General features: G+C 31.5%; 1 long non-coding RNA gene across 3 annotated transcripts; it reads right to left on the bottom strand.

The window, feature by feature from the left end:
- Positions 1 to 19,055: 19,055 nt before the first annotated feature.
- LOC141702617 (uncharacterized) lies at positions 19,056 to 22,060 on the bottom strand. 3 transcript variants are annotated; one of them, XR_012567205.1, is made up of 6 exons: positions 21,847 to 22,060; positions 21,623 to 21,722; positions 20,324 to 21,517; positions 19,972 to 20,108; positions 19,660 to 19,746; positions 19,056 to 19,441 (listed from the first exon to the last, which is right to left on the bottom strand). It is a non-coding gene; the product is annotated as an uncharacterized LOC141702617 (long non-coding RNA). The 3 variants fall into 3 exon arrangements; XR_012567204.1 differs by lacking the exon at positions 19,056 to 19,441 and having other exon boundaries at positions 19,494 to 19,746; XR_012567206.1 differs by lacking the exon at positions 19,056 to 19,441 and having other exon boundaries at positions 19,498 to 19,746; positions 21,322 to 21,517.
- Positions 22,061 to 25,961: the final 3,901 nt, after the last annotated feature.

Here is a 25,961-nt window from a genome sequence, read left to right as displayed (position 1 = left end):
AAAAAATTAATAGGAAAAAATACTGATCTTCAGATTAAAGTAGAACTGAATTATAAACCATTGATTTGAAATGAATTTTTTTTTGAGTTCCCTCTTCTTTCATTTTCATCTCCCCCTAATTTCATTTTCATCTCCCCCCAATTCCATTCTTACCCATTTACTTTAACCCGTTACTTTCTTTACTCCATTACTTTGTCTCTAAACACCTCAATACCAACACCGACGATTTCAACTCAACAGCGACGGTTTTCATCTCCCGTTCGACTCAACAACTCAACAGAGGTATTTAACACAACCCACAACTATATGTCATCTATATTTGGGGATTATGAAACCCTAAAACCCATATCCATATTTGGGGATTTGGTGTTTGTATTTGGGATTTGGGGTTTATATTTGGGGAATTTGAGTGATTGATTTGGGGTTTATATAACCATTTTTAGGGTTTTATTATTTGGGATTTCTAAATTTATATACAATATTTACTTAGTCGTGATCTTATTTAACCTCATTGATGCTTTTTATGAAGAAAATTCATGATGAACAAGTTCAAAGAAGGTCAATGAGTTTATATCCACATCGCATGGCTCGAAAAGGTTATGCAAACCTTGAGAATGAATGGGTTAGTGCTATTGAAACAACATATTCATTTTTGTTTTCTTGCTAACTTTCTAAATATGTTTATGTTATTACTAAGGTGATTATCTATAAGTCAATACAGTTAGAATCTCATCCAGATATAGAGGAGGTAGATGGATCAGATACCTGGATTGAGGCAAGGAAGGACAAAGATGTAAATTTTTTAAATGATGTAGTTGCGGAAAAAGCCAAGGAAATTGTAAATTATTGATTTTTTAAATGATGCAGTTGTTGTAATATATTTATTTGCTGGTGCTTGATGTTGGCTTTTTAATCTAAAATCAAGATATTTATTTCTTTATTTTGTTTACATAATTTTATCTGCCCGTTGATGTGTTTGTTTGTAATCACGATTTAGACGTGGTCATTACATATACAATAATTTAGTAGGAGCATTAGAGAATAACTTAGTGTTTGATTTCTTGTGGGAGTTCAGTTGATCGGTTCCTATTTTATAGAATATTTCATTTCTATTAGTGCTAGTAGTATTCCAATCAGCAATAATATGAGTAAGGCAACTTGGCCAGACTATGTTTTACTCTCTAGTTACATACATACATTGATTCATATTGTATGCTAGTTAAGTTTGTACCAACACTTTGAACCTTTTTTTTGCTAAACTATTAACAAACTTTGCTCAATTGTAAGTACTACATTTTTACATGCCTAGACATATTAGATATTTTATATAAGAATAGCTAAGATTAAAAAAATGAAAATCTTAATTTTGTAGAAAAAGTTGAAGGAGGAGGTTAAAGAAGGAAAACTTACAGTGGAAGGTGTTAATGATGTTTTAACGATGGCGCTTGGCATGCCTGAGCACGGAGGAAGGGTACGTGGTCCAGGATCCCATGTGAAAAAATCAGTTTATTTTCATCTTCCAAGGCAAAAGAAAGCGAGCACAATGGATGAAAAAATACGCGAGGGAGTTAGAAAGTTCACGGCTGCGGTGACTCCAAAAATAATTAAAGAGAGGGATGCATTTTGGATGGCTGAAATTGAAAAGATCAGAGCAGAGATTTCATTGACAAAGGCTAGACATCAAGATAGTCTGAAACTTGCTTCCCAGCAAGCAAGTTGTCATTCTAAGGACATGGTTGAAGGGGATGAAGGGGATGCATGTGTATGCTGATGATGACATAAATGAGATTCGCGTTGAATTTGCAAAATATTTTATGAAAAACTATGTAAGTTAAGGTTCTAGATTCTGATCATTTTCTTTAGAAATATTTGGTCAAGTTCATGTTTTCAAATATGTAGTTGGTGATGTGAGACGTTAAGTAAACTTTGGATGTTTGGTAGAAATTCTTATGCGCTGATTATATTGTAGGATTTGGTTTTTGTTGAATTTGTTTTTAAGTATTGTGAATGTTGAATATGGATGTAGTTCTATTTAGTTGGCTTGGATTGTGTTCCTAGATTGATAAGTTACGGATTGATGGATTGAATGATATGGATTTAGTTTTATATGGATTTGTGATTGGTAAAATTTTAGTTTTATGTTTCCGCAGGCAGTGGTGTGCATGAACTGTGAATTTGGTATGTAAAAATTTTACACTTCAATAGATAATGGTGATTCAAAGAAAAAATAACCATTGTACCGTACATATTCAAACAACAGCCACCTTAAGTAATGCATTATCAACACAGTTGACTTATGCTAGATAATCTAATAGGTAAAAATTATAAGCCATTGTGTTAGTAATATTCAAGTAAGTGGTAAAAATTAGACAGTGTTGTCTCAAAATATAAAGAATAATGTGACTACTATACAGAGAATTGTCTGAATAGTTTTTAGATAACAATGAACACCTACTCCATATTCAAAACAATTGTTTAAAAGCATGTACACAACGATTAATTTGAACAAAACTGTTGTTTTAATACCATCCACACAACGGTGCTGAACAAAAGCCATTGTCACAAAGAAACTAGAATAAGGGCTTTTCTTGAAAACTGTTATTGTTATATTTTGAGACAATAGTGTAATTGAAATTACCATTGTCTCAATAGACATAAAATTTTAAGAATAAAATTAGATACTATTAGTTGACACAAATTTACCGTTGTGAAGAACTAAAACAGTTGTTCTACTCTGTTCCAACAACGGTTCTTATTTCCAATTCCGTTGTTTGTCTTGAACTGTAAATTAAATACTCTTAGTTGACACAAATTTACCGTTGTGTAGAACTAAAACTATTGTTTTACTCTGTTTTCAACAACAGTTCTTGTTTTAATTCCGTTGTTCGTCTTGAACTGTAACAAGTCTTGCATAACAGTTGTGCTATCTTGTTCTAACAAAGGTTGAAAAACTGTTGCCTTACTTCATATCAGATGAGTGCTGGGTATTCAACGGACAACGGCGCAAAACTGTTGTGTCAAAGCAAATTTCTTGTAGTGATTGACCTCCCAAAACTTTTGACACCCTAAAATTCATCAACGAATCAAAAAATCCCATATTAAAGAAGTAGAAGAACCTTAATTGACTAACAAACGTTAGTTAAATTTAAAGGGAAGGATGTAAATAAGATTGTTGAAATGTTTAGGTATAACAATATATTAAAAAATAGATCAGGTACCTAGACAATACAAACATATAATCGAGAAACTTTTGAAATATTTTTCCCTTTTTGAAACATAATACATTTTACGTCACAAAATAAATATAAACATTTACAACTTACCTGAACATATTTGGTATATATGTTTTAAGGATTTTCCCGGCAGTAAAAATGATTTTTCTTTATAATTTTTACTATTGTATGAGATAAAAATATTTTTGTTGCTAACAGAATATGTCGTGAGCTAGTAGAAAGTGAATTTAGCGGCTAGAAAATGAATTGCAGCTATTTGTCCACGACCGAAATAGTTAAATAAACTGGTATTTTTATATTGAAATAAAGATAAGGACTAGCTCATTAGCTATTAAGTGTAGATAAGCTAAGTAAGGGAATTTTCCAAAAATACATCTTTTTGTAAAATTATTTGTTATTTTACCAACTACTCAGAAGATTTGCTAAAATATTATTTTACTCTGAAAATACTTGCAAAACTGGGATGTTGCATAATAGGTTAAAATTTAGTTTAAATTGTATAACTATTTTAGTTTATATTTAGAATTGCATTTTTTGTTGTTGCAAATATGGGTGCAATTTACTGAATGTATTTTTGTAATTTTTTTTATAAATTGAAGTTTGCCAAAATGATTGAACATATCATTTCAGCACTGCATTTCTTCTTAGCTGCTTTTGGATGCATCTCATAATTTTGTAGTTTGTTAGAAGTATTTTTGCATTTGCTATGCATATCATAATTTTGTAGTTTATAAGAAGTATTACTGATTACCAAGATAATTATTTCCTAACATTTTATCTTGTATTGAGAATTTTAAGAATTAAATTGAACTTAATAGCCCTCACCCTTCCTGAATAAAGGATTGGACATTCAAACTGATGATTCTTATGGTTAAATTTGTGACGTGTAGGAACATTACTCATTAGTTACTACTTCTAGAACTAGTCCAATTGGTAAAAGTATGGCGAGAAAAAACAATTCCAACATGAAATAAAGAGAAGTAATGTTCTGTCATTTATCCTCTTTAGCGAGAGGTAACAGTGAAGATTAAATGTGTGAAATATTATGAAAGATTCTTCTGATAGAAAATTCAAAATCTATTGAAATTGGAAGGTTTTATTTTAATATCATTTAGTTCGAAATAACCCTTACACTACAACAAAATAGGCCAATTACGACCGCCAACTTACGACGGAAAAAAATGTGCGCCCAACTTACGACGGTAAAAAGTAAACCGTCGTAATTATTTACGACGAAATCCAAAACCCTCGTAAATTTATTATTTTATTAATAAAATTATGCACGATGTGATTAAAAAAAAATAAAAATTATTTGAAGTTGTGACGATTTAAACTTTTCGTCATAAGTTAATTATTTTTATTAAAATTTTAAATTGGAATAGAATAATAAAATATTTTATCTAAATTTACAACGAAATATTTGTGACGAAAAAAATCGGATCGTCAAATTTACGACGAAAATTAAATTTCGGCGTAAGTTATCAAAGAGGAAAATTTAATTTTTTCCCAAAAAATTGGCGGAAAAATAAAAATTATTTGAAGTTGCGACGATTTGAACATTTCGTCGTAAGTTAAATATTTTTATTAAAATTTAAATGTGAAATTAAATAAAAAATATTTCATCTAAATTTACGACGAAATATTTGTGACGGAAAATATTGGAACGTCCAATTTACGACGGAAATTAAAATTTGTTGTAAGTTATAAAAGAGGGAAATTTAACTTTTTCCCCAAAATTTTTTGCGGTAAATTTGACTTTTCTCAAATTTTTTGTAGATAATAATTTATGAAGGATTCCGTCGTAAACTAGGGCACGATTTTTGATAATTTCAATTTTTAAAAAATATTATTTCATGATTCGACCATATTAATGTCAACATTTATTTGTTTGGTTGATATTTCAAGAATTTCAGAAAAAATTAAATATTTTGATAAAATAGTTTAATACGAAACATTTATTATATCACTAATATATATATATATTCATCCATACAGTTGGATTATTAAAAAATAGTTTCAAAATAATCGTAACACTAATTCACGATTCAACACTATTTAGCTGTACTAGTCAAACTGATACTTGACTGTTAAAATGTCAAACCAAATAAAATTATTTTGATATGAAATTTTGTTTATATCAATAATATATATATATATATACATATATATATATATTTATTGACATCCATACAGTTGGATCGTTGAAAAATATATTGAAAATAATCGTAACACCAATTCAGGATCAACACTAGTTAGTTGTACTAGTAAAACTGATGGATCAATAATATATATATATATATACATATATATATATATATGTATATATGTATATGTATATGTATATGTATATATATTTTTGAACGATCCATCCTTATGGATGTCAATATATATATATATATATATATATATATATATTGACATCCATAAGGATGGATCGTTCAAAAATATTTTTAAAATAATCGAAACATCAATTCAGGATTAAACACTAGTTAGTTGTACTAGTCAAACTGATGATTGACTGTTAAAATGGAAAACTACATATAATTATTTTGATATGAAATTTTGGTTATATCACTAATATATATATCTATTGACATCCATACGGTTGGATCGTTAAAAAATATTTTTAAAATAATCGAAACATCAATTCAAGATTAAACACTAGTTAGGTGTACTAGTCAAACTGATGCTTGACTGTTAAAATGGCAAACCAGATAAAATTATTTGGACATGAAATTTTGGTAATATCACTAATACATATATCTATTGACATCCATACAGTTGGATCGTTCAAAAATATTTTTAAAATAATCTAAACTTCAATTCAGGATTAAACACTAGGTAGTTGTACTAGTCAAACTGATGGTTCACTGTTAAAATGGCAAACTACATAAAATTATTTTGATATGAAATTTTGGTTATATCACTAATATATATATATATTGATATTCATACGGTTAGATCGTTAAAAATTTTTTTAAAAATAATCGTAACACTAATTTAGGATCAACACTAGTTAGCTGTACTAGTCAAACTGATGCTTGACTGTTAAAATGTCAAACCAAATAAAAAAATTTTGATATGAAATTTTGGTTATATCACTAATATATATATCTATTGACATCCATACAGATGGATCGTTCAAAAAATATTTTTAAAATAATCGAAACATCAATTCAGGATTAAACACTAGTTAGATGTACAAGTCAAACTCATGGTTGACTGTTAAAATAACAAACTACATAAAATTATTTTGATATGAAGTTTTGGTTATATCATTAATATATATCTATTGACATCCATATAGTTGGATCATTAAAAAATATTTTTAAAATAATCGAAACATCAATTCAAGATTAAACACTGGTTAGCTGTACTATTCAAACTGATACTTGACTGTTAAAATGGCAAACCGGATAAAATTATTTTGACATGAAATTTTTGTTATATCACTAATACATATATCTATTGATATCTATATGGTTGGATCGTTCAAAAATATTTTTAAAATAATCGAAACATCAATTTAGGATAAACACTAGTTAGTTGTACTAGTCAAACTGATGCTTGACTGTTAAAATGGCAAACTAGATAAAATTATTTGGACATGAAATTTTGGTTATATCACTAATACATATATCTATTGACATCCACACACTTGGATCATTCAAAAATGTTTTTAAAATAATCTAAACATCAATTCAGGATTAAACACTAAGTAGTTGTACTAGTCAAACTGATGGTTCACTGTTAAAATGGCAAACTACATAAAATTATTTTGATATGAAATATTGGTTATATCACTAATATATATATATATATATATATATATATTGATATTCATATGGTTGGATCGTTGAAAAATATTTTAAAAATAATCGTAACACTAATTTAGGATCAGCACTAGTTAGTTGTACTAGTTAAACTGATGCTTGACTGTTAAAATGTCAACCAAATAAACTTTTTTTGATATGAAATTTTGGTTATATCAATAATATATATATATATATATATATATTGACATCCATACAGATGGATCGTTCAAAAATATTTTTAAAATAATCGAAACCTCAATTCAGGATTAAACACTAGTTAGATGTACTAGTCAAACTCATGGTTGACTGTTAAAATAACAAACTACATAAAATTATTTTGATATGAAATTTTGGTTATATCACTAATATATATCTATTGACATCCATACAGTTGGATCGTTAAAAAATATTTTTAAAATAATTGAAACATCAATTCAAGATTAAACACTAGTTAGCTGTACTATTCAAACTGATACTTGACTGTTAAAATGACAAACCACATAAAATTAATTTGACATAAAATTTTGGTTATATGAATAATATAAATATCTATTGACATCCATATTGTTAGATCATTCAAAAATATTTTTAAAATAATGGAAACATCAATTCAAGATTAAACACTAGTTAGTTGTACTAGTCAAACTGATGCTTGACTGTTAAAATGGAAAATCAAATAAAAATATTTTGATATGAAATTTTGGTTATATCACTAATATATATATATATATATCTATTGAAATCTATACGGTTGAATCGTTGAAAAATATTTTTAAAATATTTTTTACGATATAATTGTATTAGATATTAAAATAAATTAATTATTAATCACATCAAAGTATCAAATATTTTTCAGATTTACCTTACGTGACTTGATAATGATATTTATTTTAAATATTATTATAATAATATTTAATTACAAAATTTATTGAATTTATGTAAACTGGACCAATTGCAAATTTCTAATCCTTCACTTCCTTCCTCCAATTCATTTCCCTCCATTTATTCCCCCTTTCAATATCACTTCCCTCTTCAGTAAAACAGAAACCTAATTGGTCGCCTCTTCCTCATTTTTCTTTTAACCTCTCCCTCATTCCCTCTGTCAAAAACAATTAATCAGTCTCTAAACCGTAGAAATGGCCAATATACAAACGGATCTATAGCCTTTCATCTTTGTTTCAACTGTTCATGGCTGATTATTTGCTACCTCCCTCATCTTTTTGACCCCGTAACCGACACAAAGACCCCAAACCAATACAACTTTAGCATCTTCTATTTCACATGTTTCACATCTTCTATCTGAATCTACGAAACCCCTCTATCTCTCTTCCGGCTTATTATCCGATTCCTCTTAAGTCTCCTCTAATCATGTTTCCTACCTATTTATTTTAAATATTTTTTATTTACTTTGATGAAGAACAACCTGCAACTTGAGATATATATATATATATAACTGTATGTGTATTGCGTTAAACCTGAGGAAACAGATATGCAGAAACTGAACTAACTTTTTATTGACTGCAATGCTCTACTAAATAATACAAAACGAGACTCAAACGTTAACCACATTCCCTACAAACCAGGTACTAGAAACTGACTCCTACTAAAACTCTGCACTACTAACTTATTCAAATGCAGGCTCCTAAAACTACTCTCACGACCAGACTTGTTCAATACATACATGAAACCAAAGTAAACTAGTTATTTAAATAAACTAAACATAATAAATATAAACTTAGTTTAGATTAATTCCAACAAACTCCCCCTTAATCTAAACTAGTTTATTTCAGACTAATTTTTGACACCCAGGAGACTCCGCATCTTCTCAAACTTAACGATAGGCAATGCTTTAGTGAGCGTATCAGCTCGTTGTTCCTGCATTTTCACATACTCCAGTTTAATGTCTCCGCGTTCCACACAATCTCTGATGAAATGATAACGTATGTCAATGTGTTTCCATCGACCGTGAAACACTGGATTTTTGGCTAGGTTTATAGCTGATTTATTATCGACATACAATAGCACTGGACCTGGGTCTTTACCTGCAACTGCTGCCAACAAGTTCTTCAGCCATATACCCTGACAGGCAGCCACCATGGCTGCCATGAACTCCGCTTCACAGGAGGATAGAGCCACGCATTTCTGCTTCTGAGAGACCCATGTAATGACACTTTCATTTAGATAGAAAACAACCCCCCCTGTGCTTCTTCTGTCGTCAATGTGTCCTGCCAAATCACTGTCCGAGTACCCTGTGAGTTCATTGTTGCCGCTGTCCTTGCTGTACATCAAGCCATAATTAGTTGTACCCTTTATATAACGTAATACTCATTTAACAACGTTGAGATGCAGAACCGTGGGTCGTTCCATATAACGACTCACTATACCAACCGGAAAAGCTATATCTGGCCTGGTATGAACTAAGTATCGAAGGCCGCCCACCAAACTCTTATACTCTATTGAGTCAACAGCCTTTCCATGAGGATCTTTTGTAAGCACCAATTTTGGGTCCATCGGATACTTTGTTGGGTTACATCCTGCCATACCAGCCTTCTCAAGAATCTTATTCGCATATGCAGATTGTTTGAGCTCCACGAAGCCTTCCCCCTGTGTCACCTGAATTCCCAGATAGTAAGACAACAAACCAAGATCACTCATCTCGAAATGTTGCTCCATTTGTTGCTTGAATTTCTTTATGCCTGCTGTGCTCGTTCCTATTATTAGAAGATCATCAACGTAAACAGCAACGACCAGGCTTTCATTTCCTTCCCGCCTCGTATACACGGCATGCTCGTAAGGGCATCTAGTCAAACCCATCCCTTCAAGGCACTTATTCAGTTTTGAACACCAAGCCCTTGGGGCCTGTCGAAGACCATACAAGGCTTTGCTCAATTTATAAACTAAGTGCTCCCGACCTTTCTTTATAAATCCTTCTGGCTGTGAGACATACACTGCTTCACTTAGTTCACCGTTCAGAAAAGCTGACTTTACGTCTAAATGGTGGATTTCCCATCCATTTTTAGCAGCCAGTGCGAGAAGGAGCCTGACCGTTTCAAGTCGTGTCACCGGGGCAAAAATCTTATCAAAGTCAACGCCCCGCTCTTGCACATAACCTTTTGCGACGACTCGAGCTTTATACTTCACTATGTTGCCACCAGTGTGTCGCTTAGCCTTGAATATCCATTTTAGGTCAATCGTCTTTTGTCCATCAGGCAGCTTAGTGAGGGTCCAGGTCTGATTTCTTTCAATAGCTTCTATCTCTCTTTCCATTGCTTCTCTTCATTCCCTTTTCTTTGTTGCTTGGCTGTAGTTCATAGGTTCATCCACACCCATCAGTAATAATTCATCTGACAGCTCCACTTCCTCTGTTTCATCGTACAGTTCACTCAATAATCGTAGTTTTCGTGGTTGGCTGCTTTCTGAACTCTGATTTTCACTACCCATCGAGGATGTTATAGACTACGGAGTGTTTTGATCAGAACTAGTGTTGTGATCTGAACTTGTTGCCTCTATTGAATTTATACTCCCACCTCCAGTGTACCTCCAGTGTACCGCCCGTCTCGCCAAGTGCTTTGTCAAATAGAGTATAATTCCCATGATGAGCTGTTGTATAATTTTCTACCTGGTTCCATGACCATCTCGCCTTCTCATCGAATACGACATCTCGGCTTATTAAAATTTGCTTGGTCAAAGAATCATATAATCTATATCCTTTTGTGTCAGCCTCTCTACCAAGATTAATTACAGTCCGACTTCGATCATCCAACTTTCTTGTATGGATAGAAGGAACTTTCATATATGCAATACACCCAAAGATTTTTATGTGCCCAAAGTTTGGCTTCTCACCTGTCAACACCTCATGAGGAGTCTGTGTAGAGAGTGCTCGTGTGGATAATCGATTCAGAATGTATACGGAGTGCCTGACTGCCTCTCCCCATAAGAAAGCCGGTAAATCCATAGATTTCAGAAAACTTCGTGTCATTGCTACCACCGTACGGTTGTGCCTTTCGACTACGCCATTCTGTTGAGGCGTATACGGGGTAGTATATTGTCTGTGGATACCGTTTTCTTCACAGTACGAGTTGAAACTCCGAGAACAAAATTCGCCACCACGGTCTGTGCGCAATGCCTTTATCTTGTCTGACCCATTCTCTACCAGAGCTCGAAATCTTTTGAAAGCGTCAAAAGCTTCACCCTTTTCCCTGAGCATATAAACCCACATATATCTAGTATAATCATCAACGAGGAGAAGAAAGTACATGTTTCCACTTGGTGTTCCGGGTGTCATTGGACCACAAAGATCGCCATGGATCAGCTCGAGAATTTTGTTTGCTCTGTATTGTGACTGTGCGGGGAATAGTTTCCTGGCCTGTTTAGCCATCAAACAACCCGAACAATGTTTTTTTGGACAAGTTATAATCGGTAGACCCTCCACCATCTCATTCTTAGACATGAAGCTCAAAGCCTGAAAATTAACATGCCCCAGACGCTTGTGCCACAGCCAAGAAGTCTCCTCTTCCTTGGTTAACAAATAAGTAGATTCATGATTTTCAAGTTCAATTTTATACAATCTATTTCCTGATCTCTTGACCCTCATAAGAAGTCTTCCCCGTTCATCATATATCCAGAGCCAATCCCCATTAAGCACTACTTTATTTCCATCCTCAGCAAGTTGTCCAAGACTTATAATATTATTAAGGAGATTCGGGATGTAATATACCTCACGAAAAATCTTTTCTTCTCCGTTCTTGCATTTAAATGCCACTGTCCCTTTACCCTTTATGTCAACCGTAGACCCGTCTCCGAAACGAACCTCCCCTGTCACTTTCTCATCCAACTCACTAAATTTGAATCTTTGCCCGGTCATGTGATTACTTGCGCCGTTATCCAGGTACCAAATGTTTGACACTCTTTTGCCATTTTCACCGTCTACAATCAAACCTGAGATAAAATTCCTTTCGTTCAGAAACAATTTTTGTTGCCCGCATTCTGCCATTAACAGCGCTGGTTCATCATCAGTGGTCTGTAACATGTTGACCTCCGCATGTTGGTCCTTCTCTCGTTTGGACTTTCGACACTCGGCCGCATAGTGACCATAGGCAAGACAGTTGAAACATCTAATTTTGCTCCTATCTCGCCCCATACGAACACCTTCCTTTCCACGATAGTCACCTCCATTTTGACGTCCCTTTGAGTTAGACCTTTTGAGCCACTCATCTCTGGTTAACAACAATTGACCACTCTCTTGTTATTCTCTCTTAACCCACTCATCCTCTGTGAGTAATAATTGTCCACCCACAGGTTCTTCCTGACCCTTGAGTCGTTCTTCATGGGCCTTTAAAGACCCGACTGCCTCCTCTACCGACATTTTCTCGAGATCACCAAACTGTTCAATTGTGGAAGCTATCTGTAGAAATTTTGTTGGTACTGCCCTTAATAATTTTTTCACAACGTAGCTTTCTTCCACACTTTCACCCAAAGCTCGGATGTTTGCAACTAACCCATTCAATTTAAAGCAAAAGTCGTCCAGCAGCTCCTCGTTTTTCATCTTCAAGGACTCGAAATCTGCTTTCAATGTTTGTACCTTTGCCCTTTTAACACGCTCCGCACCGAGACACATAGTTTTAAGTGCCTCCCATGCTTCTTTAGCAGTGGTTTTCTCAGCAAGTGACAAGAGGAAATCCTCAGGTATTCCTTGAAGGATTGCTGCTAAAGCGATATTTATCGACAGTCTCGTCCACATTCCCCTTAGAATCTTTGGGTTCTATAGCTTGCCACACCCTATGTGCTTGCATGAACACCTTCATCTTAATAGCCCATGCGGTGTAGTTTTCTCGCGTCAACATCGGATAGTTCAGACCAACTCCACCCTCTCTTACTTTCCCATTCCCTGCTTCCATCGTTGTTCCCCTGGGCATATATTTTGTCATCCGCTAGAGGCCTGGCTCTGATACCACGTGAAGAACAACCTGCAACTTGAGATATATATATATATATATATATATATATATATATATATATATAACTGTATGTGTATTGCGTTAAACCTGAGGAAACAGATATGCAGAAACTGAACTAACTTTTTATTGACTGCAATGCTCTACTAAATAATACAAAACGAGACTCAAACGTTAACCACGTTCCCTACAAACCAGGTACTAGAAACTGACTCCTACTAAAACTCTGCACTACTAACTTATTCAAATGCAGGCTCCTAAAACTACTCTCACGACCAGACTTGGTCAATACATACATGAAACCAAAGTAAACTAGTTATTTAAATAAACTAAACATAATAAATATAAACTTAGTTTAAATTAATTCCAACAATGTGGTATATTTGTTTTGCTAAAGGTTTTGATTTGGGTGTGGATGACTCTGATGATGAGGTTAGGGCTGCCAAAAACAAGTTGGGGTATGTTGTGGTCCCGGTTCACGTTCCTGCTCCTGTTAAACAAGTTGAGTAGGGTATGGATCAGTTCTGAGTTTATATAGCTATGTATATGTATGTGTCGTTGCCCCGGTTATTACTATTTTATATTGGTTAGGATGTTTAACCCATGTTAATGAAGGAAAACACAGCTAGAGAGCTTATTAAGATTTTGGAGGGCGACTACTAGTCTTTTTCTACTTGACTAAGATTGGTTTTGGTGACACTGTTAGGATGTTCGAACTGCAGATTTGTTATGAATGGGGAAGAAGGGGTTCTGGAGCCATGTTTTCCTTGGTGAGCGGAATGGGTGGTCCTAATACGGCTGCCAATGTGGTGACATCAGGCCTTTGAATAATTGATTGAATGCCTCACTGTATAGTACATACTGTTTGTGTTTTATATGAGTTAGTAGTATCCTTAACTAAACTTATATTCTTTGAATAATTGTGATTGTTTGAAAATGCAATTGATGCAGTATCTAAGAATTGCACCCCATCTGCAAAATAAATCATTTCAAACTTTTAATTCTAAATTATTGTTTTTTAAGTTTGTAAATTGTAACTAATACAATCCACACATCTATAATATGCGGACGTGAAGTCGCACAATTTTCAGATGCATAGTCCCGGAAAAGTCAAATACTTTATGCAGTTATACACATAATAATTCACTTATAATTGAATGTGGATAAGTGGTAGCCTATTGATGCACCTACAGAGTTGTATATGTATATGTGTGTATAACCGTATACCGTATGGATATGTCAATGGAAGGAGTTGAATTCAGATTCTTAGTACAAAAAACAATAAAGAAGTTGGAGATATGCCCTTTGATAAAGGGTTTCTGGTAGGAAGAGAAGGCCATAAACTGAATTCGAGTTTTTTTTTTTGCCAAGTGAATTTGAGTAATTTGGATTGACATATCTAAAATAAGGTATATAGGGCCAACACCCTCAAACAATTAACTATGATATCAATACTAGTGACTATTGGTATTAAATTTAGATAGATTTTAGTAATAAAGCAGAGAAAACTGGTAAGTTATCCCTTGTTATTAATTGTGTTATGCTTGATAGTAAATAATATAATGGTGATGTTAATGTTAAACAAACACATGTAAGTCTTCTTCTTTGTTTTGTATCCGATTTATTCACAGTAAGTTTTTATATAATAAATTTGAATGGATCAAAGGACTTGCTACTGTAGATACAAGTCTACAACTACTTCTAGTTGCCTTCTCCTCCCCGAGTTTCCACTTTCACTAAATGAAATCTTTGATATTCAATCTTTTGAAGCTTGATTTATTAAAAAATTAAAACCTGATATTTAAAGAATTGACCCTAATTTTTGTAATGATTTCTATATGGAAAAGCAAGTGTATGCAGGTGGGAGAATAGAAAATTTCTAATGTAACTTTTTTTCACAAGACTAATATAAAATCTAGATATCCATGTATATATGTGTTAGCAGAGAATATGGGCTGTCAAATAAAGTATAATATGACAGCTGTCAAATGGAGTAGTTAATTACTGAAAGAGCTACATATACCTTCTTCCAAGTTTTTTGGTTTACATACCATTTGTAACTTTCAAGTTTGTTGCATTAATCTCATGGCACCTTCAAAATTTTAGTTGAGCATATTAAACCCTAAACCTTGTAGTTATCTCTTTGTTCGGTCGACCCCTTTGCGATAAAAACGACCAAGAATTAGCTTTTTCCTATTAAATTTACAAAATTTTTTTATCTTTAACCTTCACAATTCTCCTATGAACATGAACTTGCTTAAGAGTTAATAATTTAAACAACTCCAAATTAATAACCATATCTAGTTTTGTTCTTAATGATGGCTCATTTTCATTTATTTGTAAATTTATCTGTATATATGTGTGTGTAGTCACTCTTGCTCTGCAACTAAATGAATTATTTTGCAGTTATACATGGCTGGTTAGTTCGAAGATATTCAGGAGATGTAGCATTACTACAATTTGGGGTTAAGAAGGTGCTCACTGACTCTTCTTACCTTACGGAAATATAGGATCTTTTGTTCTTATGTTTGACCAGACTTTTAACAAGCAACACATGTATATAGTGTAAATTTGTTTAAGAGTTGATCTATCACACTAAACGCGTCTAACTCAATGAATTATCAAGTTTGTTCTCTCCCTTGTATATAAATAATTATTTTGTTTTGTATTTCTGATTTTTAACTTACCAATTACACATCTCTTAACTCCTTGACCAAGTACTTTCCTAGCTATAAAGTGTAGTAATAATTCTACTAGTATATGCTTTTTACATCCTTATTACGTGAAAAATATTAAAAATTAAATCTAGGCTAAAAAATGATCAAGGTGGAAATATTAGAGAGTAGATAATATGGAGAACTGGACTACCAGATAAAAAAGGTTTAAGACAGGTGTATGCAGGTAGGAGACTAGAAAATTTCTGTCCGTGGTACACTAAAGCTTGGGTTAATTTTTATGTTATTTTAATATTGAATTTCCTACTCGTCTTCAACTTCTATGTCAACGTGCAGACAAAATTTTCAGAGATGAAGTTCCTCAGATTTTCAGGCAAAAGAAGACAAAGAAGTACTACTTTAGTTTTGTCATCTATTTGTTTTACTTTTATTTCATCTTTAAAGCAAGCTAAATTTGTCTTTTATTTCAGAATTGGAATAAGAAGCCAAGACCTGGAAGATTCATTTGAGAAGTTTATCAAGGCTTAGTACAGTACTTGATATTAATAAATTTTGTTGGATTTAGTAGCTTCTACTTAAGTTTTGTCATGTATTGTACAATTCAAATGACTTTGTTAGGTGTATTTTTAAAGATTTTGTACTTATAATATTAGAATATTATTCCAATTATAGTTAAATAATATGAGTTCTTCCACTAGTTTTGATTGATTTTTGTTTAGCATTGTATTGAATTTAAAAAATGGCTGGAAATTAAAAAGTCAAAATTTGGCTATTCTCGAAATACAAACTTACGACAATTTTTCATCACATATTCCGTCGTAAGTTACTAATTTACGACGTATAGTTGCGTCGTAAATTTATGATTTATTTTATCGAAAGTGGGTCTCACAATAAAACATAGGACATTTCCTTCGTCATAAGTAACGAACGTACGGCATTACTTTTCGTCGTATGTTGATAACTTACGATGGAATATTCCGTCGTAAGTAGATTCATTATTTTATTGAGAATGTGGGTCCCTACTTTTTAACTTGCGACGCAATTTTATCTTGTGACGAAAAAATGAACTTACTACTCGAGTAAAAAATGACGATTTTTTTCCGTCATAAATGGTTCAATTACGACGATTTCAGTTCAAAAAAACCGTCGTAAATGGCCAGATTTGTTGTAGTGTTAAGCTAAAAAAATAAGCGGGTTGAAGAATTGGATTGTGGGGTCATGTTGAGATTCAAAACCTACAGATCATATATTATAATTTATTATAATTTTCTACTAGATATAGTAGAAAATAATTCTTTAAAAATGACATCATTTCATACTTTAAAACTGTAGACATACAACGTGGATTGTGTGATCTTGTCCACCTTCGGAAGCTACATATTAGGTTTCCATTTTTTTTCATTTACTATTAGATATAGTCCGAAAAAAATTTTAATAAATGACATTTTTTTATCTTTAAAAAAGTTAGCAATTTGATGATGTGAATTTAAGGGGTTATGCTAATTTAGGTAGGTTTTGGTTGGTTATCATTTCCTACTAAAATAGTAGGAACTAATAATGGTAAAAGAATATTGTTTAGAACCAGATACACCTATAATTACATTTCGATAAATAACACTGTCAACAATTCCGCAAACTTAAGTTACTACTCAAATTTTGTCAAATATGTTGTCCAGATGATAAAAAAAGTCTTGTTCTTGTGACAAGTAGTCTGTTGTCTTGTTCTTGTGATAAGTTTTAAATATTAGTATCATTGTGTAGTTAGTAGTCTTTGAAAGGTGTTATGGCATCATTACATCAAAATCTGGAGGAGATGTATGCAAGATTAACATTGGATGAGGAGAATGAAGGAGGAGTCCTGGTGGCAGAGGAGGAGGTCGAACCGAATAAGCAAACTTTTGTTTTGGTGGGAGCATTTCTAACGGAGAAGAATATTGATTTCATGGAAATGAAAAACATAATGGCATCGTTATGGAGACATAAGGATGGAGTCGAAATTCATGATCTGGAAAATAATAGGGAGTCTTTTATTTTCTATCACTACAAGAAATTTGACTTTTACTTACCAATAAATTATCTACCAATTTATATGGGCGGGTAAAAGTTATTTTTACTTACCGATATGTGTTTGTACAACTTATTGGTAGCTGAAGTGCTCGATTACTGCCCACCTTCGCTAAACACGTTAACAACCATCACTTTTGACTACTCTTTTTTTCCTTTTGACAAAAAGAATTAAGTGCACGTTAACTTGGCAAATGTTATTCTAAATGGGGACTATCGAAAGAAATACATAATAAATATATATTACATTTTATTAATAAATATGTTTCATGTAGTTTGCTAAATTTAAATATTATAGATAATTTTTTTACATTAAAAGTTATAAAGTAAAATAATAAAGTAATATAGCTTAGGTTATATTTTATTTGAAACTTTATGATTTACTGAATTGAAAATTGACTTGATAGTTTTTTCTTTTGGAAAAATTGAATATAGAAAATTAGATAAGTAACAGTGTTAGGACGTGCCAACTGCCGAGGATTCCTCTATTTTTTAACAGACTCCCCTGCTTTTACAAATTTAAATGTACTGGTTCAATGTCTGCTTGTGGGGTGGGCCGTGATCTTAGTACAATAATTTGATAATAATGCCGTTAATATATTGAACTATAATTTGTGTAATTTATGGACATATTATAGTATTTACAATTTTATTATTTTATAAAATAAATTATGAAAAATAATAAAATATTTACATATTATTTTGTACTAGTTTACGGCCCGTACGATGCACGGGTCTTGGTTAGTATTTATATATTTTCATTTTTTTATATAATTTTATTAGAATTTAATATAAATAATTACATACACTACAAGAAATCTGGCCATTTACGACGGTTTTTTTGAACTAAAATCGTCATAATCGAGCCATTTACGACGGAAAAAATTCGTCGTTTTTGGTCGAGTAGTAAGTTCGTTTTTTCGTCACAAGATAAAATTGCGTCGCAAGTTAGGAAGTAGGGGCCCACATACTCAATAAAATAATAAATCAACTTACGACGGAATTTATTGTCGTAAAATACCAAAATACGACGAACAATAACGTCGTAAGTTATGTACTTACGACGGAAGAATGCGTCGTAAGTTAGAAATTTCCGACAGAAAAAACGTCGTATTTTAGGATATGGGGCCTACAAGCTGGGAAAATGAAAATTCAAAAAAAAAAAATTAAATATGAAAATGGATACATTACGACGAAATATATGAAGAACAACCGTCATAAGTTCATTTTACCAGAATAATTACGACGGAATGTTTGAAGAACAACCGTCGTAAGTTTGTTTTTCCAGAATAACCAAAAACTAAATTTTCAGTATCCGGCCATTTTCGGCTTCCAATTTAAATTCTTAACCTGCTAAAATCTTATGCAATCGCAAACTCAAAACAAACTCTAAACCTCGCAATCAACTCATAATACATAATTTACATTAGTTATACCGTAAATCCATACTAATTCACAATCAAAAGTAGAAAGCAAATTAAAATTCAGTTTACAAACACCCACAACCTAAATTCAGTTTACAAGCACAACTTGGTTATCTTACAAATCAGGTTTCCTGATTAACACAGTAGATATAACTAATTAAAATAAAATTACTATAGTTAATGAAGGGAGTAACGATCAACATCTTTATCTTCATCTTCATCATTGTTGCTTCGGAAGTCATTGCCATTCAATGGTGCATTGTCAATTCGAGTACCCTGCATTAAAAAATATATAATATCTGTAAAGTGCAATTAACTTGATACCAAATAACAGAAACTTTTACCAAATTGCAGCATTTGCATGACATGAGTAACTGTAAAGCCACATATACAAAAAAAAATTGCTTAAAATAGTAAATCTTATTAGAACATAGGCTGATCATGAGTTGTTCAATGTTGCTATTAATACAATGATAAATGGATTTAAAACAAACCTTCTTAGCTCGGCCTTTGGTAGTCTGAAATTGTTGCCATGCATTCTGCCTCTTGAAAGCATGTATTTTCTTACGTTTATCGGCTTTCTATCGACAATAAAACACTTTATCAATAAAATATTAAGCGAAAATTGTGCAGGACTCAAGTAAAGCACGACAATGAAAGTAAAGAAAAGAGGGAAACTTCAGTGTTAATAGACAGAAATATAGGCAACAGCTGCCTAGGTGAACAAGACCCCTTCAACTTGACATAGCAGTTCCAACAATGTACAATGAGTGATACATAAGCATGAAACGGAGCACTATGAATACCTCAGTTATCATTTGAGCTTGCTTAGCTAGTCCTCACTAAAAGAATAATGTTTTGCTCCAAAAGCTTCACATATTTTTAGGATTTTATTCTTTGCTTTTCCTCGGAGACGAAGACCGCAAATATATTTTTCTCCAACCTGTATGATATTTCACCATCAGGAAGTCAATATTATCATATACGACTCGTATGTATATAAAAAACGATGCAAGCAATAACAATTATAGGTAAAAAAACTGAATAGGTAATGAAAGGACTACATATACGTTACGCAATTTCTCTACGAAATAAACTTTTCAGTTTTCACTACATCATCTCAAGTGAATATAATCAACCAAATCCAGAGGTATCAACCTTTTCCCCAGAAACAGGATCCATGACTGGGTGCCCGACAACAGCCTGCTTCAAGTACACATTACCCCCGGTAGCACGAAATAAAATCCTTTCAAATGACATAGATTTCGCTTTAGGGACAAGACCGCTTATAAAACCCAATTTAACTTTTTGCAGAGTACGATGATGCAAGGTATGATAGAAAATGGGGCAAGACAAGGTGTAAGAGAAAGTTTTGAGCAGCATGCTACTTTGTTGGCTCAAAATGTACGCCTAGTTGATCCTATGGACATTGCTTCCGACAAGGAACAAGTTTTAGCATCAGTACAGGTGGAGCCACAGTCGGACTCTGGAAACTGAGTATCCAGTATTTTGCTAATTTTACGACAACATCTACCATTTTTATGGGGTTTTATCTGCTTTTGCACCTCTGCTTAACCATGTCTAACACAGTTCAAGGGCTTGAATTTGTTGGGTTGGACTTGCCAGATTCTGTTGGGGAAGTTATTGCATGTTTTATATTAGTTCTTCAAGGTCAACAGGTGCTGACACTTGTATCACGTTTTATGCATGCCAGGGTTAAGAGAGTTATTTATCTAAAGTATGTATGTTCTTCTAGTCAATTTTGCAATTAATTTGAAGTAAAATGTTTACTCTCCTTCTAAGAACCAGGTGATTTAGTAAGTACAGTCTCGTATATATTTAACTGTGGTATGATACTGATAATTTGAGTTTGGTACTGCCAACATGCTATACATATCTAGATTTTACGTTTCTAACCTAAATTAAATCAAGAGATACATATTTTTGCACTTTCCACGTTCTTATTGATTCCTACTGCTTCTCATCCAATCCAACTAGATAATATTTTTTTGTATCTAATAAGAACGTTTTTCATATTCATATGATGAGCATGACATATTTTGACCATGCCTCTTATATTTCTCGCAAGAAGTGTGTATGTGTGTATTTTAGGTATTATATAGCCAGATAATTCCTACATCTTATACAAAACTAACATCATAAAACAACACATCAAAACTTATCGATTGAGGCCCAAACGGCCTCCTATCCGTATGCCCTTTCCACCTTTCCTCCCAATCCTCCCCTTCTTTCTTCCCCCTCAATTGCTCGAAATCAATGGAGCTGGACGATCTGCTCCAGCAGCAGCACCAATAGGAACAAACGGATGGGGAAAAGCTGGAGTCAGAATCTCTGTTTACACCAAAAAGGAATCAACCCATTAGTTAAAATCACCAAACAAACAAAACCATGAAACAAAAAATCAATCAAGAACCAAACTGTGAGACTAATATTTACCAAAAATAGAGTGCAAAAGAGCAGTCATCTTGGAAGAATAGGGTGTTTAGTTAAAGCCCGGATGAAGAGAAAGATTGTATCAAGAAGTTGAAACCAAAACCTATAGCAAAGCCTCTTTAATTACAAAAGCTTTCAAAATAAAAACTAAAGAAAACAGATTGAAAATGGGGGTTTCGGGGTCATAATAAATAAAAATACATGAGTAGCAAGGACAAAGAGAATACCTGAGTATCTATTCATTTTAATCGATCTAGTTGAGCAGCAACACCTTGACTTCTCCGAAGAGAATAGTCGAGATAATCACTAATAACACTAATAGGAAAACCTAAGAGACTGATTAGTTGATTTTAACAGAGGGAAGGAAGCAGAGGTTAAAGAGAGATGAGGAAGAGGCTATCAATTAGGTTTGTATTTTATTGAAGAGGGAAGTGAAATTGAAAGGGGGGTAAACGGGGGGGAATGAATTGGATGAAGGAAGTGAACATGGATTAGAAATTTGCAATCGATCTAATTTACAGAAATTCAATAAAAAATTTATAACAATTAAATTATATAATAATTAAAATTATTTATTTCCTATATTTTTTAACTAAGTATCATTATAATAATATTTAAAATAAATATCATTATAAGTCATGTAAGATAAATTTGAAAATATTTGATACTTTCAAATGATTAATAATCAATTTGTTTTAACATCTCATACAATTATATTTTTCAATAGGATTATAAATTAGTGACATTGTTAGCAAGCTTGTAGCTGATTATAATTTACCGATATATTAGTGACATTGTTATAATTTATTATCTTAATGATATAACCAAAATTTCGTATCAAAATAATTTTTTCAATACTATCTTAACAATATTATTGACATTGTTATAATTAATACAATTACAATTTTGATAAATACACTATCTTAGCTGATTATAATTTTATTATAATCCTGAATTGGTGTTTCAATATTTTAATTATTTTTCAATGATATAATCAAAATTTCATATCAAAATAATTTTTTTTTTCATTTTAACATTCAACATTAGTTTGACCAATACAACTAACTAGTGTTTAATTATGAATTGGTGTTTCGATTATTTAAAAAATATTTTTCAACCATTTAACCGTATGGATGTCAATAGATATATATATATATATATATATATATATATATATTAGTGATATAACCAAAATTTCATATCACGTCAAACATCAGTTTGAGTAGTACATCTAACTATTTCTCAATCATGAATTGGTGTTTCAATTATTTCAAAAATATTTTTCAACGATCCAACCGTATGGATGTCAAGAGATATATATATTAATGATATAACCAAAATTTCATATCAAAATAATTTTGTTTGGTTTGCCATTTTAACAGTCAACATCAATTTGGCCAGTACAACTAACTAGTGTTTAATCATGAATTGATGTTTCGATTATTTAAAAAATATTTTTCAACGATCCAACCGTATGGATGTCAATAGATATATATATTAGTGATAGAACCAAAATTTCATATCAAAATAATTTTGTTTGGTTTGCCGTTTTAATAGTCAAACATCAGTTTGACCAGTATAGTTAACTAGTGTTTAATCCTGAATTGATGTTTCGATTATTTTAAAATTATTTTCAACGATCCAACCGTATGGATATCAACAGATATATATATTAGTGATACAACCAAAATTTTATATCAAAATTTTTTTGTTTGGTTTGCCATTTTAAGACTCAAACATCAGTTTGAGTAGTACATCTAACTACTGTTCAATCATGAATTGGTGTTTCGATTATTTTAAAAATATTTTTCAAAGATCCAACCGTATGGATGTCAACAGTTATATATATTAGTGATACCACCAAAATTTCATATCAAAATATTTTTACTTGATTTGCCATTTTAACAGTCAAACATTAGTTTGACTAGTACATCTAAGTAGTGTTTAATCTTGAATTATTATTTCGATTATTTTAAAAATATTTTTCAACAATCCAACCATGTGGATGTCACCAGATATATATTAGTGATACAACTAAAATTTCATATCAACATAATTTTATTTGTTTTGCCATTTTAACAGTCAACCTGATGTTTGACTACTACATCTAACTAGTATTCAATTATGATTGGTGTTTCCATTATTTTAAAAATATTTTTCAACGATCCAACCATATGGATGTCAATATATATATATTAGTGATATAACCAAAATTTCATTTGAAAATAAGTTTATTTGGTTTGCCATCTTAACAGTCAAACATCATTTTGACTAGTACAACTAACTAATGTTTAATCCTGAATCAGTGTTTCGATTATTTAAAAAATATTTTTCAACGATCCAACCATATAGATGTCAATAGATATATATTAGTGATATAACCAAAATTTCATATCAAAATAGTTTTATTTGGTTTGCAATTTTAACGGTCAAACATCATTTTGCCTAGTACAGCTAACTAATGTTTAATCCTGAATTAGTGTTTCGATTATTTTAAAAATATTTTTCAACGATACAACCGTATGGATGTGCTAATTTACGAAGGAATCCGTCATATATTATTATCTGCAAAAAAATTCAGAAAAGTCAAATTTACCGCCAAATTTTTGGGGAAAAAGTTAAATTTCCCTTTTTGATAACTTACGACGAATTTTAATTTCCGTCGTAAATTAGATGTTCCAATATTTTCCGTCACAAATATTTCGTCGCAACTTTAGATGAAATTTTATTTATTTAATTTCAAGTTAAAATTTTTAAAAAAAATATTTAACTTACGACGAAATGTTTAAATCGTCGCAATTTCAAATGATTTTTATTTTTCCGCCAAAAAATTGGGGAAAAAGTTAAATTTCCCTCTTTGATAACTTACGATGATTTTTAATTTCCGTCGTAAATTAGATGTTCCAATATTTTCTGTCGCAAATATTTCGTCGTAAATTTAGATGAAATTTTTTATTTATTTAATTTCAATTTAAAATTTTAATAAAAATAATTAACTTACGACGAAATGTTTAAATCGTCGCAACTTCAAATAATTTTCATTTTTTTTAATTGTGTCGTGCATAATTTTATTAATAAAATACTAAACTTACGACGGTTTTGGATTTCGTCATAAATAAATACGACGTTTTACTTTTTTCCATCGTAAGTTGGGCGCGCATTTTTTTCCGTCGTAAGTTGGCCGTCGTAATTGGCCTATTTTGTTGTAGTGATAATATATAATGATTATATAATTATAATTTCAAATTAGGTTCAAATAGTATATTATTGATGAGATCTTATTTGTATATAACAATGTGAATGTTTATTGTTGAGGAGTGTGATTTATATATGAAAACTTATATGTACTTTTATAAATAATATAAATGTTTATTATTAATGTGATTCGAACATGAGAACTTATATGTATTTTTATAAATAATAATATAAATATTTGTTGTTGACAGGATTCGAACCTGAGAACGTGTGGAGTGTATTTTTTAGTATTTAGATCTAACGGTTCTGATTATTTGATGAAAAAGATCCGACGGTCGTGATAGAAATGAATAACCAAAATGAGGGGTTAACCAAACTACAAATTATACCCCATTCCGGCTATTATAGTATAGTATCTTTATAAATAATATAAATGTTTGTTATTAATGGGATTCGAACCTGAGAACTTATATTTATTTTTATAAATAATAATATAAATATTTGTTGTTGACAGGATTTAAACCCGAGAACACGTGGAGTGTATTTTTTTAGTATTTAGATCTAAGGGCTCTGATTATTTAATGAAGAAGATCTGATTATTTATATCTCATTCGAGCTATTATAGTATAGTATAGATGTATGAGTGCACTTTTGTATAGAAAAGCGGGAGTTTTAAATATGTATGTATATAATTTTTGTATTATTGTTTTAAAATATATTATTAAAAAAAATTCTTGATTTATTAATTATTTTATTATTTTATAATTTGAATCACCAAAATTAAATTTGAAATGTTTGATTAGCTACAAAAATTCAAGCCTTGTATTGGATTCCACGTAATTCAAGCCTTGTATTGAATTCCTTAGTTTGGTGCAAAATTTGGATCAAAAATTATTTTAAATGTCAAAATTTGAATCAAAATTGCTCGAAATATAGACCGAACCCATCTCCAAACTTTAATAGTTAGTCCATCTAATTTCCGGTTCAAATACTAAAATATTTATTTTGGATATTTTAAGTCTTTATAAAAGTTTTTATTTTTATTTTTATATGACATAAGATAGTATATTGTATGATTTAATTTGTCAAACTAAATTGATATTTTAAATACATTGCATTTCATTAACATTTTGTTTCAAATTCAGCT

This window comes from Apium graveolens, unplaced genomic scaffold (genome assembly GCF_009905375.1).
Source record: "Apium graveolens cultivar Ventura unplaced genomic scaffold, ASM990537v1 ctg5356, whole genome shotgun sequence".
Taxonomy (NCBI): Eukaryota; Viridiplantae; Streptophyta; class Magnoliopsida; order Apiales; family Apiaceae; genus Apium; species Apium graveolens.
This window is presented reverse-complemented; position numbering and strand designations above follow the sequence as displayed.